Source organism: Scyliorhinus torazame, chromosome 18 (assembly GCF_047496885.1).
Source record: "Scyliorhinus torazame isolate Kashiwa2021f chromosome 18, sScyTor2.1, whole genome shotgun sequence".
Lineage (NCBI taxonomy): Eukaryota > Metazoa > Chordata > Chondrichthyes > Carcharhiniformes > Scyliorhinidae > Scyliorhinus > Scyliorhinus torazame.
In genome coordinates, this window is record NC_092724.1 from 121,023,657 (window position 1) to 121,044,182 (window position 20,526).

Genomic DNA, 20,526 nt, shown 5'->3' on the forward strand with positions numbered 1-20,526 from the left:
TCAGTGACTCACTCACTCCCACACCCCCACTCAGTGACTCACTCACTCCCACACGCACACTCACTCACTCACTCAGTGACTCACTCACTCCCACACCTCCACACAGTGACTCACTCACTCCCACACCCCCACTCAGTGACTCACTCACTCCCACACGCACACTCACTCACTCACTCAGTGACTCACTCACTCCCACACCCCCACTCAGTGACTCACTCACTCCCACACCTCCACTCAGTGACTCACTCACTCCCACACTCCTACTCACTCACTCACTCCCACACCCTCACTCAATGACTCACTCACTCCCAGACCTCCACTCAGTGACTCACTCACTCCCACACCTCCACTCAGTGACTCACTCACTCCCACACCCCCACTCAGTGCCTCACTCACTCCCACACCCCCACTCAGTAACTCACTCACTCCCACACCCCCACTCATTGACTCACTCACTCCCACACCCCTACTCAGTGCCTCACTCACTCTCACACCCCCACTCAGTAACTCACTCACTCCCACACCACCACTCAGTGACTCACTCACTCCCACACCCCCACTCAGTGGCTCACTCACTCCCACACCCCCACTCAGTGCCTCACTCACTCCCACACCCCTACTCGGTGACTCACTCACTCCCACACCTCCACTCACTCATTCACTCCCACACTCTCACTCACTCCCACACCCCCACTCAGTGCCTCACTCACTCCCACACCCCCACTCATTGACTCACTCACTCCCACAACCCCACTCAGTGCCTCACTCACTCCCACACCCTCACTCAGTGACTCACTCACTCCCACATCCCCACTCAGTGCCTCACTCACTCCCACACCTCCACTCAGTGACTCACTCACTTCCACACCTCCACTCAGTAACTCACTCACTCCCACACGCACACTCACTCCCACACCTCCACTCAGTGACTCACTCACTCCGACACTCCCACTCACTCACTCACTCACTCCCACACTCTCACTCACTCACTGACTCCCACACTCTCACTCACTCACTGACTCCCACACTCTCACTCACTCACTCCCACACGCCCACTCAGTGACTCACTCACTCCCACCCCCCCACTCAGTAACTCACTCACTCCCACCCCCCCATTCAGTAACTCACTCACTCCCACACCCCCACTCAGTGACTCACTCACTCCCACACCTCCACTCAGTAACTCACTCACTCCCACACGCACACTCACTCCCACACCTCCACTCAGTGACTCACTCACTCCGACACTCCCACTCACTCACTCACTCACTCCCACACTCTCACTCACTCACTGACTCCCACACTCTCACTCACTCACTGACTCCCACACTCTCACTCACTCACTCCCACACGCCCACTCAGTAACTCACTCACTCCCACCCCCCCACTCAGTGACTCACTCACTCCCACCCCCCCACTCAGTAACTCACTCACTCCCACCCCCCCATTCAGTAACTCACTCACTCCCACACCCCCACTCAGTGACTCACTCACTCCCACCCCCCCACTCAGTGACTCACTCACTCCCACACCCCCACTCAGTGACTCACTCACTCCCACACGCACACACACTCACTCCCACTCACTCACTCAGTGACTCACTCACTCCCACACCCCCACTCAGTGACTCACTCACTCCCACACGCACACTCACTCACTCCCACTCACTCAGTGATTCACTCACTCCCACACCTCCACTCAGTGACTCACTCACTCCCACACCTCCACTCAGTGACTCACTCACTCCCACACTCCTACTCACTCACTCACTCCCACACCCTCACTCAGTGACTCACTCACTCCCACACCTCCACTCAGTGACTCACTCACTCCCACCCCCCCACTCAGTGACTCACTCACTCCCACACCCCCACTGAGTGACTCACTCACTCCCACACGCACACTCACTCACACTCTCCCACACCTCCACTCACTCACTCGCACACTCTCACTCACTCCCACACCCCCACTCAGTGACTCACTCACACCAACACGCACACTCACTCACTCCCACTCACTCACTCAGTGACTCACTCACTCCCACACCCCTACTCAGTGACTCACTCACTCCCACACGCACACTCACTCACTCCCACTCACTCACTCAGTGACTCACTCACTCCCACACCTCCACTCAGTGACTCACTCACTCCCACACCTCCACTCAGTGACTCACTCACTCCCACACTCCTACTCACTCACTCACTCCCACACCCTCACTCAGTGACTCACTCACTCCCACACCTCCACTCAGTGACTCACTCACTCCCACGCTCCTACTCACTCACTCACTCCCACTCATTCACTCAGTGACTCACTCACTCCCACACCCCCACTCAGTGACTCACTCACTCCCACACGCACACTCACTCACTCACTCAGTGACTCACTCACTCCCACACCTCCACACAGTGACTCACTCACTCCCACACCTCCACTCATTGACTCACTCACTCCCACACTCCTACTCACTCACTCACTCCCACACCCTCACTCAATGACTCACTCACTCCCAGACCTCCACTCAGTGACTCACTCACTCCCACACCTCCACTCAGTGACTCACTCACTCCCACACCCCCACTCAGTGCCTCACTCACTCCCACACCCCCACTCAGTAACTCACTCACTCCCACACCCCCACTCATTGACTCACTCACTCCCACACCCCTACTCAGTGCCTCACTCACTCTCACAACCTCACTCAGTGACTCACTCACTCCCACACCCCTACTCAGTGCCTCACTCACTCTCACACCCCCACTCAGTAACTCACTCACTCCCACACCACCACTCAGTGACTCACTCACTCCCACACCCCCACTCAGTGCCTCACTCACTCCCACACCCCCACTCAGTGCCTCACTCACTCCCACACCCCCACTCAGTAACTCACTCACTCCCACACCACCACTCAGTGACTCACTCACTCCCACACCCCCACTCAGTGCCTCACTCACTCCCACACCCCCACTCAGTGCCTCACTCACTCCCACACCCCTACTCGGTGACTCACTCACTCCCACACCTCCACTCACTCATTCACTCCCACACTCTCACTCACTCCCACACCCCCACTCAGTGCCTCACTCACTCCCACACCCCCACTCATTGACTCACTCACTCCCACAACCCCACTCAGTGCCTCACTCACTCCCACACCCTCACTCAGTGACTCACTCACTCCCACATCCCCACTCATTGACTCACTCACTCCCACACCTCCACTCAGTGACTCACTCACTCCCACACCTCCACTCAGTGACTCACTCACTCCCACACCCCCACTCAGTGACTCACTCACTCCCACACCCCCACTCAGTAACTCACTCCCACACCACCACTCAGTGCCTCACTCACTCCCACACCCCCACTCATTGACTCACTCACTCCCACACCCCCACTCAGTGCCTCACTCACTCCCACACCCCCACTCATTGACTCACTCACTCCCACACCTCCACTCTCTCACTCACTCCCACACCCTCACTCACTCCCACACCTCCACTCAGTGACTCACTCACTCCCACACTCCCACTCACTCACTCACTCCCACACCCTCACTCAGTGACTCACTCACTCCCACACCCCCACTCAGTGACTCACTCACTCCCACACCTCCACTCAGTGACTCACTCACTCCCACACCTCCACTCAGTGACTCACTCACTCCCACACCTCCACTCAGTGACTCACTCACTCCCACACCCCCACTTAGTGCCTCACTCACTCCCACACCCCCACTCAGTGACTCACTCACTCCCACACCTCCACTCAGTGACTCACTCACTCCCACACCTCCACTCAGTGACTCACTCACTCCCACACCTCCACTCATTGACTCACTCACTCCCACACCCCCACTCATTGACTCACTCCCACACCTCCACTCAGTGACTCACTCTCTCCCACACTCCCACTCACTCACTCACTCCCACACCCTCACTCAGTGACTCACTCACTCCCACACCCCCACTCAGTGCCTCACTCACTCCCACACCCCCACTCGGTGACTCACTCACTCCCACACCTCCACTCAGTGACTCACTCCCACACCACCACTTAGTGCCTCACTCACTCCCACACCCCCACTCATTGACTCACTCACTCCCACACCCCCAATTGGTGACTCACTCACTCCCACACCTTCACTCACTCACTCACTCCCACACTCTCACTCACTCCCACACCCCCACTCAGTGACTCACTCTCTCTCACACCTCCACTCACTCACTCACTCCCACACTCTCACTCACTCACTCACTCACTCATTTACACACCCCCACTCAGTGATTCACTCCCACGCCCCCACTCAGTGACTCACTCACTCCTACACCCCCACTCACTCACTCAATCACTCCCACACCCCCACTCAGTGACTCACTCACACCCACACCCCCACTCAGTGACTCACTCACTCCCACACACCCACTCAGTGACTCAATCACTCCCACACCCCCACTCGGTGACTCACTCACTCCCACACTCCCACTCACTCACTCACTCCCACACCCTCACTCAGTGACTCACTCACTCCCACACCTCCACTCAGTGACTCACTCACTCCCACACCTCCACTCAGTTGCTCACTGCGTGTTTAGCACCGACCGTCTAGCCATCCTTGGCTACATAGTGCGAAATGGAGTGATAGGCCCCGACCCCGAACGCATGCGCCCCCTCATGGAGTTCCCTCTCCCCCACTGTGCCAAAGCCCTGAAACGCTGCCTGGGATTCTTTTCTTATTACGCCCAGTGGGTTCCTCAATACGCAGACAAGGCCCGCCCACTAATCCAGTCCACTACTTTTCCCCTGTCGACAGAGGCCCGCCAGGCCTTCAGCCGCATCAAAGCGGATATCGCAAAGGCCACGATGTGCGCCATCGACGAGTCCCTCCCCTTCCAAGTTGAGAGCGACGCGTTCGACGTAGCTCTGGCGGCCACACTCAACCAAGCGGGCAGACCCGTGGCCTTTTTCTCCTGGACCCTCCACGCTTCAGAAATTCGCCACTCCTCAGTAGAAAAGGAGGCCCAAGCCATAGTGGAAGCTGTGCGACTTTGGAGGCATTACCTGGCCGGTAGGAGATTCACTCTCCTCACTGACCAACGGTCGGTAGCCTTCATGTTCGATAATGCACAGTGGGGCAAGATAAAAAACGACAAGATCCTGAGGTGGAGAATCGAACTCTCCACCTACAATTATGAGATCTTGTATCGTCCCGGAAAGCTGAACGAGCCGTCCGATGCCCTATCTCGCGGCACTTGTGCCAACGCACATGTAGACCGTCTCCAAGCCCTCCACGAGGACCTCTGCCACCCGGGGGGTCACTCGTTTCTACCACTTCATAAAGGCCCGCAACCTCCCGTACTCCATCGAGGAGGTCCGAACAGTCACCAGGAACTGCCAAATCTGCGCTGAGTGCAAACCGCATTTTTTCAGGCCAGATAGAGCGCACCTGATAAAGGCTTCCCTTCCCCTTGAACGCCTCAGTTTGGACTTCAAAGGCCCCCTCCACTACACCGATCGCAACACGTACTTTCTTAACGTTGTTGACGAATACACCCGTTTCCCCTTCGCCATCCCCTGCCCCGACATGACCGCGGCCACGGCCATTAAAGCCCCATGCACCATCTTTACCCTGTTCTGTTTCCCCGCCTACATCCATAGCGATAGGGGGTCCTCCTTCATGAGTGCCGAACTGCGTCAATTCCTGCTCAGTAAGGGCATAGCCTCGAGCAGGACGACCAGCTACAACCCCCGGGGGAATGGGCAGGTAGAGAGGGAGAATGGAACGGTCTGGAAGACCGTCCTACTGGCCCTACGGTCTAGGAGTCTCCCAACTTCCCGCTGGCAGGAAGTACTCCTGGATGCCCTTCATTCTATCTGGTCCCTGCTGTGCACCACCATGAACCAAAGGCCGCACGAGCGCCTCCTTGTCTTCCCTAGGAGGTCCGCTTCTGGAACGTCACTTCCGACCTGGCTGGCAGCCCCGGGACCCATTCTGCTCCGGAAACATGTGTGGGCGCACAAATCAGACCCACTGGTGGAGAAGGTACATCTACTCCACGCAAACCCGCAGTACGCCTACGTGACGTACCCAGCCGGCCGACAGGACACGGTCTCTCTCTCCAGCCCCGATGTAATTTGGCTCCCCGAGTTCCAACCCCGCCATTGCTCAGCTCCCCAGGCTCTGGCCCCGTTGTACCTGGCTTCCGGTGCTCCGGAATGAGCCAAATAGTGTCCAGGGCTCAATGGCCTCGTCTGGGAGACTTCACCGGAGCACTGTTTAGAATTGGTCCGCCCAAATGTGGACCAGGCATAAAGGCACTTGGGAGGGGGGGGGGGGGGCATTGAAGACAACCGGGTGTTTGTGGAGAGGGCAGGCCAGTACCCTGGAACTCCACTGGCACCTTGACACTGCCAGCCTGGCATCCTGTTCGTGCTAGCCTGTCAGGCTGGCGCTGCCAGGTGTCAGGTCCAGGGATCCTTGCCAATTAGAAGGGGGTAAGGTGGGTTCTGAGGAGCCTCCCCAAGGCTGGAGGGGCTGAGAAGGGGGGGTCAATAAAGCGGAGGTGGCCTAATTCTGCTCCTATGTCTTATGGTCTTATGGCTGAGAGGGGGCTGATGTGTTATATGAGTTGGTATAACACTGACTGCAACTGGAGTATGGTAAGACAAGAAACAGGCTTCCGACACAGGAGATGGTCCAACACTGTTTTATTGAACCTGCTGGTTGTTGTACATAATCTGCTGTGGGTTGACACTCTATTAATCTAACTGATAACCTCCTACTGGCTTGACCAGACTGGCTCTCTGTCACATGGAGACGGTGCTCACTGCACTGTGCACCCTGACTATCTCTGTAGCTGTATTCAGTGAGAAGAGGCAGAGTCTCGATGCCTCGGGTGTTTTATAGTGGTGGTGTCCCCTGCAGTGTCCTGTTTGGTGATTGGTTGTTCTGTGTCCTGTGTATTTATTGGTTATTCTGTGCGTCAGTCACTGCCTGTCTGTATCTCATTATATACATGAGTGGATGTTATGACAGGGGCAAGTAAAAGATCGAGGCTGCTGATCAATTTGGTGCCCTGATCTGCGAGCAACCTTTCCTGCTGGTGAGCTTCAATTTGTCTGCAGGACATCACTCTAAGTGTGGCCTCGGCAGAGAGAAACTCCCTGAGGCCACAAAAAACCAAGACAGGTCATATGTTTAACGCAACTGATTGAGAAAGTCAGAACTAAATGCTTCACTGCTTTTGTGAAAATAAAAAGTGTCTTTGCGTGTCCTGCTATGATAATTAAATGTAAAATAGGAAACACTAGTCTTTGTATCAGGGCCTTGGTCAGGTCACACCTTGAATATGGTATCCAGTTTGGATGGGTGGATTTTCATCAGCAGAATATCATTCCCAAAGGCGGAACCCAAAGTGCATGCCAAGTGTTTTGTGGAGATTTCCGTCGCAACAGAGTAGAGTCAGTGAGAAGACAAGGCACGCCGCCTTTTTACAGCCAGAGTGGCCGTATGGTAAGTTTGAAGGTTCAGAATGAACGTTAGTGAATGGGTGAGTGGATGAATACGTGAATGGGTAATATGGTGAGTAGATGGATGAGGTCAATGAGTAGGTGGGGGTAGGTTGGGTGAGGTGGTATGTGGGTAGTGTGGCAGGTGCGTGAAGTGGCAAGTGCATAGGATCGCAGGTAGGTGTGGTTGTAGATAGGTGAGGTGGCATATGGGTGAGGTGCATATGGGTGAGGTGCATGTGGGTGAGGTGCATGTGAGCGAGGTGCTCGTCGAGTGGGGGGGCGGATACTCAGATTGTCGGGATAAGCTGGGAATCGGGGTGTAGCTGGGCTTCTGGGGTTAGGTCGGGGGTTAGTCAGGTGGTCCGTGTGCTAGTCGGGAGGTTAGTGGAAGAAGTCATGGAGTCAGTGCGAGATTTGGAGAAGTCAGTTGAGTAGTTATCCAGGAGTTAGTATTAATTTAAACTGTTTAACATTTCCTGGGGTAACTATCCAGGTTAAGTACGGCAGTACTGATCAAAGTCTGCAACAATGGCCCTGAGTCAGGAACATTCACAAAGGGCCCGGTGGAGCAAGGTCATTGCCCAACAGAGGTTGAAACATCCTAGGAAATATCCAGGGAATTAAGTATATCAGGACTTTAACACATATTTCAGTGATATGTCCTGTCTCCCAGGATCCGGAGACCAGAAGATGACATCCTGACTCCGCGGTGAGAGTGCAATGACTGAGGCACAGTTGACACAAACAGAGAAGGAAGACAGTGGTACAAACAGAATCAATATGGTTGGAACTAAAAGATTTTTAATAAGGCACTTGTCACATTATTGGGGTGATTTCCAGTCTACCAGATTCAGGGAAGGACATTGAGGAGCAAATCAACAGGGAGAATAGGAGGAGCAGGAAAATAAGATTAAGGTGTAGTGAATTGGGAGAATAACTGTGAAAGGGACTACTTGCTCGTGTGGAATGCAGCCATACATATTTCTATGTGTGTCTGGGGTTATTTTTCCCTGTGGCAAATTTCTCATTCTGCACCACCAAAGGATTTCAGTGGGTCTCAAGGCAGGTGAAATCGGATGCTCATCAAAGGCCCCAAATCTTTTTTAAAGTTTCAGTTGGACCTTAAGGGTTATAAAAAAATGAATTCTTCTGTGCATTTGGGCCTCCAAAAAATTCTGCACTGCCTTATAATGGTGGATCAATCTGGACTTGGATGGCTGCCATCACCTCAGTGACCTGCCCTCTCTGCGCTTGGGATTTGATCTCTGGTCTTGGATTGGGTGATTGGCTTCTGGGCAAGGTGGCACCCTGGCACTGCTGATGCCAGCTGGACACCTTGGCACTGCCAATCTGGAAGTGCCAAGGTGACATTTTCCCCGTGCCTGGGATTGAGCCTGGAGGTGCTTGCCTTTATGAGGTGGGGTGCAGTGGGCCTGAGGACACCCCCCACCCCCCCCCCCCCCCCAACAGGTAAGTTGGGGCATTGGGAGGGCGCATAGCCCGTGTTGGGGGATTGAGAGATTGGGGCACCATTTAGGAGGTCCGCTTGTCAGTGCAGGATACGAAGTCAATGGTGGCCCCGCAGAGGCCCGAAAAAATACCATAACCCTGTTCGATAGCGGAGTCCCTGAAACACCCTGCTAAACCTGCCCACTTGTTTTTTTTTTATTAAACCGTGCCAATTATCTCTCACTCTCTTCCAGCTGGGCGTTCATATTCCTCACTCCATAAACATTCAAAACTCTGTTTGCACCAAGTTACGATCGCCCATTAACCCATTGCCTGCTGACCTATATTGGCACTTGATCACCAATGCTGTCATATAAAAATTCTCATCCTTATGTTCAAACCCTCCTTGGCCTGAATATTTCCTATCGCTGTAACCGTTTCCAGCGCTACACCCTTCCAAGAACTGTGTATCCCTCCACCCCTTGTCTCTTCTGCCTCTCCTACTTTGTACGCATCACTTTTGGCAGCCGAGCCTTCATTTTTGAGATCCTAAACTTTGGAATTCCCTCCCTAAACTTCCCCAGCCCCTGCCCCTCTTTAAGAAGCTCTTTCAAGTCTACCTGTTTGACCAAGTTTTTAGTCACCTGGTCTGTGATCACTTTCTACAGCTCAGTGTCAGTTCCTATCTTATTAAGCTCCTGTGAAACACCTAAGGATGTGTCACTAGCTTTTAGCTCTGAGAAAAATATAAATTATTGTCATCTCCATACCTTTTCTTGGTGAATTGAAATGATTGGCTCATTACTCAGCTACATAGATTTACCATATTCTTTCTAAAAGCTGCCAAAGTAATCTCCCTCACAAATATAATTTAGACAAAGTCATTTAGCGTGTGCTGCTGTTAGTATTTGGAGAAGTATTCAGTTCAGCCCAGCAATCAATTTTTAATTAATTGGAGCTACCCAAGTGGTTGATACTCCCATTAACACCGAGGTGATGAAATAAACTGGTGAGATGACACAATCCATGAAACTGCTTGGAAGGTATAGGGATCAATTTTAATTTAGGAATACCCAACTATTGGAGGAAGAAATGGGATACTGGGTGGTTGCGGAGGACAAAAACCGGGGCCTGGGTTGATAAAGCCCAGGTGATACCCCCGGAAAATGCCTTTAGGTATATGCAGGTGAGGGCTTTTGTGAGGCGACAGGTGAGGGAATTCCCATTGCTCCCGGCACAGGAAATTCAAGACAGGGTGATCTCGGGTGCATGGGTCGGGGAGGGCAAGGTGTTGGCAATACACCAGGAGATGAAAGAAGAGGGGGAAGCGCTGGTAGAAGAGTTGAAGGGTAAATGGGAGGAGGAGCTGGGGGAGGACATCGAGGAAGGTCTGTGGGCTGATGCCCTGGGTAGGGTTAATTCCTCCTCCTCGTGTGCCAGGCTCAGCCTGATACAATTTAAGGTGGTTCACAGAGCTCACTTGACAGGGGCGAGGTTGAGTAGGTTCTTTGAGGTAGTGGACAGATGTGGAAGGTGCTCAGGGAGCCCGGCGAACCATGTCCATATGTTTTGGTCATGCCCGGCACTGGAGGGGTTCTGGAGAGGAGTGGCGGGAGCAATATCTCAGGTGGTGAAAGTCCGGGGCACGCCAAGCTGGGGGCTAGCAATATTCGGAGTAGTGGACGAACCGGGAGTGCAGGAGGCGAAAGAGGCCGGTATTCTGGCCTTTGCGTCCCGAGTAGCCCGGTGAAGGATCTTGCTAATGTGGAAGGAGGCGAAGCCCCCCAGCGTGGAGGCCTGGATAAACGATATGGCTGGGTTCATAAAGTTGGAGAGGATCAAGTTTGCCTTGAGAGGGTCTGTGCAGGGGTTCTACAGGTGGTGGCAACCGTTCCTAGACTATCTCGCGGAGCGTTAGAGGAAGGTCGGTCAGCAGCAGCAACCTGGGGAGGGGGGGGTGGGGCGGGTGGGGAGAGACGTCTGGGGAGGGGGGGGGAGGGGGAGTGGGAGCTGCCTGGGGGGTGGATGAGCAAGAGATAACATGAAGAGTCGGGGAAACTGGCACGTACGGGAGAGAGCCAGTGTACAAGCTATGTAAATATACTATTTTGTCATGTATATATCTTGTTCCGCGCAATTTCTCGTTTCTTTTTTTTTGTTACGGGGGGGGGGGGGGTATTGTTTGTAAGGGAGAAAAATTATGTTAAAAACTTTAATAAATATATATTTTTTTAAAAAGATAAAGCCCAGCTGATTTGATGGGGCATTCCAGTGAATAGCTCCAAACAACTCTATTCTAAAGTAGGGGGCGGCACTGTGACGCAGTGGTTAGCACTGCTGCCTACAGCACTGAGGACATGGATTCGATCCCGGCCCCGGGTCACTGTCTGTGTGGAGTTTGCACATTCCCCCCATGTCTGCATGGGTTTCACCCCCACAACACAAAGATGTGCAGATTAGGTGGATTGGCCACGCTAACTTGCCTCTTAATTGGAAAAAAATTCAATTAGAATTGGGTAATCTAAATTTTTTTAAACCCTTCTATTCTAAAGTGGTAATAGGGATCCTATGTAAGATTTGGGATCCAGATGATGGTTAAAGCCACAGCCATTCTGCAACTGAGTTTACTATGGGGCTGTGCCACATGAATTGAAGATTTTTCAACCTTTATGTCTACTTGTGTGAATAGGAGTTGTGTGAACATGGCAGGATCCAAGCTAGGATTAGGGCTCCAACACAATGACACAGATCATCCGGCCCAAGATTCGCTTTGGAACCCTGTGGAAGTGCCAACGCATTGACTCTGTTCGAATTGCCTGGGAAGTTTGAGCATCTGATGGGCAATTCCCCCGCTCCCCGGGATCCTCTGTAAAGTCTCCAAGTCTGAGTTAGAGATAGAAACTTGGGAACACCCCCCGTTAATAACAATGATAGTTACCCAGGAAATGTTAAACAAAGAAAATCCTCATCTAACTCCTGGGTAACTATACAACTGATACCCCATCCCCCGACACCTCCCTCAAATCCTTGACTAACCCCCTGACTTGCTGACTCCCCCATTGACTACCAGATTATCCCTAATCCTCCCCGACCCAACCTGACTAGCCCCCTACCCTCCGGCTACCCCCCGATCACGTGACTCCTGTCGACACCCCAAACCTAACCTGACTACACCTTGATCTGACAATCCCTCCCAAACCTACCCCTGATTTACCTACCCACCTCATCCACCTGCCACTCTACCCACCTTCCATCTCACCCATCTATCAAACAAGCCACCCTACCCACCTGTCACTCTACCCAGCTGTCACCCTGCCCACCTGCCACCCTACACAGCTGCGGCGCTATCCACCTGCCCCCTATGCTGCTAGCCTACCAACCTACCTCATCCCTCTTACCCACCTACACATGTACTTATACACTAACACACTGAAATGTTGTTTGAATGTCCTTGATTTTCAGTGTATTAGTGAACACTTACCAGAACACAGCAGCTGCATCGTTAAAAGGAGATACAGCGTGTCTTCCCCCTGATGATCTGGCACTGGAAGATGGAAGACTGCTGCACATTTCTGAAAAAGCAGGGACTAGAAGATCTGACCAGAAACATGGGGTGCAAACCAACGGCCATCTGGGTGCCAGCCTGGTACTGCCAAGGTGCCACGGTGGCATTTCCAGCTGGCATGGGCACTGCCAGCTGGTGCCAGATTGGCACTGCCAAGGTGCCAAGCTGGCATCTTTTGCGCCCATGAGTGTTGTGGGGGAAGGTTGGGGATCCTCCCATAGTGCATTCAGGCTGGTGGGGGTGTCAGGGATTGCTTCGGAGGCCTTGTTGATCAATGTGCCGTTTAAAAATGGTGTCCCGATCTTTTGCTACACTGAGGAGTTCCAGTCGCCAGTGTATAAAACGGGGCTACGTTCGACCTTGGCCGTGTGTTCCCCGCTGAGGCCCCTTATACTACACGGTTCGCTGTGTTTCTTGGCGCCATGATAACCGGGAAACATGCGGCTAAACGCGCTCGCTGTAGGACTTTGTTCTCATCGATGCCAAAGAGTTTTTTCACGGTGCGGTAAAGTAGAAGCAGGGCAGCAATCTGATAATACATCCACATGGTGGGAACATCTTAGAACGGGGCGTCTAGTTTGGCTATCCGTTCAATAGCCTCCTGGGATGCCAGGTAGGGAAATGAGGTGTCTCCCACGGCAGACGTTCGAGAAGAGATTGATGTGATTGTGTGTGGAACTCACAATCACAATTGTATTTCTGGTTGTCCCTCATCTTCCATTTATGACACAGGTGACTATGTTATCCATGTCCTTGTGGATTTGGTGGTGTGCTGTCCACTGTCTTTGGGAGAAGTCTCAGGTAGGGACTTCTGTTCTTGGGTCACTGATGAGGTGTTGGTCTTTTATGCTGTCTACCATCTAGTACTGGGCTGATACCAGCTGCATGAATATTAGTTGCCTTTTCCCAGAATGAGAGGTGCAAATCTAATCACTTTCCTGGTAAGTTTTTCAAGTCGCAAAGCTTTTTAAAAATACATTTAGAGTACCCAATTCATCTAAAAGCAGTTTGGCTTTGGACCCAAGTCCATTTTGTGGGTTAGGCGTTTGTACAGGGCCCACTCTGCAAGGGTCCATACCAATGCATTAAGTTCAGGGTACATTCAGTTAAATAGGGGTATGAGGCAGGAATGTCCACTTCCCTGTTGCTGTTTGCTTTGGCAGTTGACTGCTGGCCATCACACTTAGGTTGTCAGCCAGGAGTAAGGGTATGGAGAGGGGAGGTATGGAGCATAGGGTGCCCCTGTATGCGGACGATTTATTGCTGTCTATCACAGACCCACTCTCTGTGGGGAAGATAAAAGAGGGGCTTAGAAAGTTTGCTTCCAGGGCGGCATGATGGCACAGTGGTTAGCACTGTTGCCTCACAGCACCGAGGACCTGCGTTCGATCACCGCCCTGGGTCACTGTCCGTGTGGAGTTTGAACATTCTCCCCATGTCTGCGTGGGTTTCACCCCCCACAACCCAATGATGTGCAAGTTAAGTGAATTGGTCACGCTAAATTGCCCCTTAATTGGGAAAAAAAATAAAGTTTGCTTCCTTCTCAGGATATAGACTGAACGTGGGTAAGAGTGAGGTTTTTCCAGTGAACCCTCCTGCGAAGGGAGCTGATCTGGGAAGCTACTGTTTCGGCTGGCCAGGACTAGTTTTAAGTACCTGGGAATATGGGTGGTTCATGACTGGGCCTCGTGACATAAATTGAGCCTGGTCAGTCTGTTAGAGGGACTGAAGGCCGACTTGAAGAGGTGGGATGCCCTCCCGGTGTCCTTGACGAGCAAGGTTCAGACAGTGAAGATGAACATTCTTCCGAGGTTCTTGGTTGTGTTTCAATGTCTCCCAGTCTTTCTTCCCATATCTTTCCTTAGTAGGACCAACAAGTTAAATTAAACTTTTGTTTAGGCTTTCTTGCAGAGGAATAGGCAGGCGGCAACGGGGTTGCGGGGGGGTGGGGTGGGGGGGGGGGGGGTTGCTGCTGGGGTTACCTAATCTGATGTATTATTACTGGGAGGCAAACACTGAGAAAGTGCACGGGTGGTTTAGGGACCGGGGTCAGTGTGGGGACGGATGGAGGAGAATTTGTGTATAGGTTTGAGTTTTAGGGCACTTTTACTGCTCCTCTTCTGTTATCTCTGGCTAGGTTCTCTTTGAGCCCAGTGGTAATAGCCTCTGAGAATATGAAATCAATTCAGGCATCACTTTAAATTAGAGTCTATGTCGCTGCTGCCACTGATCTGTGAGAACCATAGGTTTATACCAGTTGGGTTGGATTCATCGTATAAGATCTGGGGGAGGGAGGGGATGGAGAGGTTTAGTGATTTGTTCATGGACGGTAGGTTTGCTGGGCTGGAGGAGTTGGTGTAGAAGTTCCAACTCCCGGGAGGGAATATATTTAGGTATTTGCAGGTATGGAACTTTCTTCATTTCCTCAGTTGCCGGCACCTTCTCTTATGGAGAGGGTGCTGTCTGTTGACAGGGGAAGAGAGGATACCAGATATATACGGGCAGATGAGAGGGAGAAGGCTTCATTGGAGGAAGTAAAGGGGACATGGGAGGAAGAGTTGGGTTTAGCTTTGCGGATGGGGTGCGGAATGAGGCTCTGAATAGGGTTAATTTTACCTCCTCGTGTGCAAGATGGAATTTGATTCAGTTTAAAGTGGTACATAGAGCATACAGAAGATTTAAAAAATATATATATATTTATTAAAGTTTTTTAACACAATTTTTCACCCTTACAAACAATAACCCCCCCCCCCCCTGTAACAAAATAGAAAGAAAACACACATAGCAAGATATATACATGGTAAAACGATATGTTACAGAGCTTTGTACACTGGCTCCCTCCCGTACATGCCAGTTTCCCAAATCTTTCATGTGTTCTCTTGCTCAAACACCCCCTAGGCAAACCCCCCTTCCCCCCTCCCTCCTTCCCGCCCCCCCCCTTTCACAGGACCCCTCCCCCCTGGGTTGCTGCTGCTGCTGACCGACCTTCCTCTAACGCTCCGCGAGATAGTCTAGGAACGGTTGCCACCGCCTGTAGAACCCATGCGCAGACCCTCTCAAGGCAAACTTTATCCTCTCCAGCTTAATGAACCCAGCCATGTCGTTTGCCCAGGCCTCCACGCTGGGGGGCTTCGCCTCCTTCCACATTAGCAAGACCTTTCACCGGGCGACTAGGGACGCAAAGGCCAGAATGCCGGCCTCTTTCGCCTCCTGCACTCCCGGCTCGTCCACTACTCCAAATATTGCTAGCCCCCAGCTTGGCTTGACCCGGACTTTCACCACCTGAGATATTGTTCCCACCACTCCTCTCCAGAACCCCTCCAGTGCCGGGCATGACCAAAACATATGGACATGGTTCGCCAGACTCCCTGAGCACCTTCCACACCTGTCCTCTACCCCAAAAAACCTACTCAACCTCGCCCCTGTCAAATGCGCTTTGTGAACAACCTTAAATTGTATCAGGCTGAGCCTGGCACACGAGGAGGAGGAATTAACCCTGCCTAGGGCATCAGCCCATAACCCCGCCTCAATCTCCTCCCCCAGCTCCTCCTCCCATTTGCCCTTCAGCTCCTCTACCAACGCTTCCCCCTCTTCTTTCATCTCCTGGTATATTGCCGACACCTTGCCCTCGCCGACCCATACACCCGAGATCACCCTGTCTTGAATTTCCTGTGCCGGGAGCAACGGGAATTCCCTCACCTGCCGCCTCACAAATGCCCTCACCTGCATGTATCTAAAAGCATTTCCCAGGGGTATCTCAAACTTCTCCTCTAGTGCCCCATGGCTCGCAAACGTCCCGTCAATGAACAGGTCCCCCATTCTTCTAATCCCCGCCCGATGCCAGCTCTGAAACCCCCTGTCCGTCCTTCCCGGGACAAACCGGTGGTTACCCCTGATCGGGGACCACACCGAGGCTCCCATTGCACCCCTGCGCCGTCTCCACTGGCCCCAGATCTTTAGCGTTGCCGCCACCACCGGACTCGTGGTGTACTTTGACGGCGAGAGCGGCAGCGGTGCCGTCACCAGCGCCCCCAGGCTCGTTCCTTTACAGGACGCCATCTCCAACCTCTTCCATGCTGCCCCCTCTCCCTCCGTCACCCACTTATGGATCATCGCCACATTTGCTGTAGTAGATCCCTAGGTTCGGCAGCGCCAACCCTCCTCGGTCCCTACTGCGCTCCAGAAACCCTCTCCTTACCCTCGGGGTCCTATTCGCCCACACAAACCCCATAATACTCCTGCCTACTCTCTTAAAAAATGCCTTAGTGATCACGAATGGAAGGCACTGAAACACAAAAAGAAACCTCGGAAGGACCACCATTTTGGCCGACTGCACTCTACCCGCGAGCGAGAGCGGTAACATGTCCCATCTTTTGAAGTCCTCCTCCATCTGCTCCACCAACCTCGTCAGATTCAGTTTATGTAGGGCCCCCAACTCCTGGCTATTTGGATCCCCAGGTACCGAAAGCTCCCCTCCGCCCTCCTCAGCGGTAGATCGCCTATCCCCCTTTCTTGGTCCCCTGCCTGTACTACAAAAAGCTCACTCTTCCCTACATTGAGCTTATAGCCCGAAAAATCCCCAAACTCCCTTAAAGTCTGCATGACCTCCACCATCCCCTCCATTGGATCCGCCACGTACAGCAACAGGTCATCCGCATAAAGCGACACTCGATGCTCTTCTCCCCCTCGGACCACCCCCCTCCATTTCCTAGACTCCCTCAATGATATCGCCAAGGGTTCAATTGCCAATGCAAACAACAGGGGGGACAGTAGGCACCCCTGCCTCGTCCCACGGTACAGCCGAAAATACTCCGAACTCCGCCGATTCGTCACCACACTCGCCACCGGGGATCTGTAAAGGAGCTTAACCTAACTAATAAACCCTCCCCCGAACCCAAACCTACGCAGCATTTCCCAGAGGTACTCCCACTCTACTCGATCAAAGGCCTTCTCCGCGTCCATAGCTGCCACTATCTCCGCCTCTCCCTCCATCGATGGCATCATTATCACGTTTAAGAGCCGCCGCACATTGGTGTTTAGTTGCCTGCCCTTTACAAATCCCGTCTGGTCCTTGTCGATCACCCCCGGGACACAGTCCTCGATCCTCGTAGCCAGCACTTTTGCCAGCAACTTAGCATCCACATTGAGGAGCGAGATCGGCCTGTACGATCCACATTGCAGTGGGTCCTTGTCCCGCTTTAGGATCAAATAAATTGTCGCCTCCGACATTGTCGGGGGCAGGGTCCCTTCCTCCCTTGCCTCATTAAAGGTCCTCACTAGTAGCGGGGCCAACAGGTCTACGTACTTCCTGTAGAACTCCACCGGGAACCCGTCCGGTCCCGGGGCCTTCCCTGCCTGCATACTCCCCAAACCCTTGCTCAGCTCCTCCAACCCAATTGGTGCCCCCAAACCAGCCACCTCTTGCTCCTCCACCCTCGGGAATCTCAATTGGTCTAGGAATCGTCTCATCCCCTCTTCCCCGCTGGGGGCTGGGATCTGTACAGCTCCTCGTAGAAGGCCTTGAATGCCTCGTTTATTTTCGTCGCACTCCGCAATGTGGCTCCCTTCCATCCTTGACTCCCCCTATTTCCCTCGCTGCCATCCTCTTACGGAGCTGGTGTGCCAGCATCCGACTCGCCTTCTCCACATACTCGTAGGTCGCCCCCTGCGCCTTCCTCCACTGTGCCTCTGCCTTCCCTGTGGTCAACAGATCAAACTCCGTCTGGAGACGTCGCCTTTCCCCAAGTAATTCCTCCTCAGGGGCCTCTGCGTATCTCCTGCCCACTCTTAAAATCTCCCCCACTGACCTCTCCCTTTCCATGCCCTCTGTCTTCTCCCTATGAGTCCTAATGGAGATTAGCTCTCCCCTGATCACCGCCTTCAGCGCCTCTCATACCACCCCCACCCGCACCTCCCCGTTGTCGTTGGTCTCCAAGTACCTTTCGATGCACCCCCTCACCCTCCCACACACCACCTCATCGGCCAGCAGTCCCACATCCAACCGCCACAGCGGGCGTTGGTCCCTCTCCTCTCCCAACTCCAGTTCCACCCAGTGCGGGGCGTGATCTGAAACGGCTATGGCCGAATACTCCGTTCCCTCCACTTTCGGGATCAGCGCCCTGCCCAGAACAAAACAATCTATCCGGGAGTAGGCTTTGTGCACGTGGGAGAAAAAATAAAATTCCCTGGCCTGTGGCCTGGCAAACCTCCACGGGTCCACTCTCCCCATCTGATCCATAAACCCCCTAAGCACCTTGGCCGCCGCCGGCCTCTTTCCAGTCCTCGATCTGGAGCGATCCAGTGCTGGGTCCAGCACTGTATTGAAGTCCCCTCCCATTAACAGGCCTCCTACCTCCAGGTCCGGAATGTGCCCCAACATGCGCTTGATGAATCCGGCATCATCCCAGTTCGGGGCGTATACGTTTACCAACACCACCCACGTCCCTTGCAACCTACCACTCACCATCACATATCGCCCTCCGTTGTCCACTACGATATTCTTGGCCTCAAACGACACCTGCTTCCCCACCAATATTGCCACCCCTCTATTCTTCGTGTCCAGCCCCGGGTGAAATACCTGTCCTACCCACCCCCTTTCTTAACCTGACCTGATCCGCCACCTTCAAATGTGTCTCTTGGAGCATGACCATGTCTGCCTTCAGTCCCTTTAAGTGCGCGAGCACTCAGGCCCCCTTTACCGGCCCATTCAGGCCCCTCATGTTCCACGTTATCAGCCGGATTGGGGTGGCTCCCACCTTCCTCCTCCCCTCCCCCCCCCCCCCCCCCCCCCCCCCCCCCGGCGCGACTAGCCATCTCCTTTTCTAGGCCAGTTCGTTTCCATGCCGCCCTCACCCTCCAGTCCCCCAGCCGGGGGACCCCCGCCCCGACCACCTCTTCTGTGTCCCATTCCCCTTCGGCCAGTGCAGCAGCAACCCTTTCCCCCCCCTACCACCCCCCCCCCCCCCCCGCTAGACCCCTGTCTAGCTTTTTTGCTCCCCCCATATCACTCCCGTAAGTCAGCTGACACCTGCTGACCCCGGCTTCCCCCGCCGTCCCATTGACCTCCCAGTGTGGGAATCCCCCAATCAGTGTGCGTTCCTCCATTCCCCCTCCCGCCTTTCTTCCCTAGCGCGGGAAAAAAACCCGCGCTTTCCTAAGCCTACCCCGCCCCCTCTGGCGCAGCTCCTGTCGGCCTTGTCTCTCTCCCCCAGCCCATGTAACATTTCCTGCACGTGATTAACACCCTATATACAACAACCATCACACATCAAACATCAAACATCCCCCCCACCCTCACAAACCCTCAGTTTGAATCCAACTTTTCGGTTTGAATAAAGGTCCACGCCTCTTCAGGCGTATTGAAATAATGGTGCTGATCCTTGTATGTGGCCCACAATCGTGCTGGCTGCAGCATTCCGAATTTCACTTCTTTCCGGTACAATGCCGCTTTGGCCCGGTTGAAACCCGCTCTCCTCTTTGCAACCTCCGTGCTCTAGTCCGGGTATATTCGGATCTCCGCATTGTCCCACCTGCTGCTCCGCTCCTTCTTGGCCCATTTCAAGACCCTCTCTCTGTCCGTGAAATGGTGAAATCTCACCACCATCGCCCTTGGCGGCTCGTTAGCCTTGGGCCTCCTTGCCAGCACCCGGTGTGCCCCATCCAGCTCCAGAGGCCTCGAAGGGGCCTCCGCGCCCATCATCGCCTCGAGCATCGTGCTCGCATATGCCCCGACATCGGCTCCCTCTCCACTCCATCAGGGAGACCCAGGATCCGCAAGTTCTTTCTCCTCGACCTGTTCTCCAGGTCTTCGAATCTTCCCGCCCACCTCTTGTGCAGCGCCTCGTGCTCCTCCACTCTCACCGCCAGGCCCAAGATCTCCTCCTCATTCTCACTGACCTTTTTCTGCACCTCCTGGATCTTTACCTCGTGGGCCTTCTGAGTCATCCCTAGTCCTTCAATCGCCGACAACATTGGCGCCAGCATCTCCTTCCGCA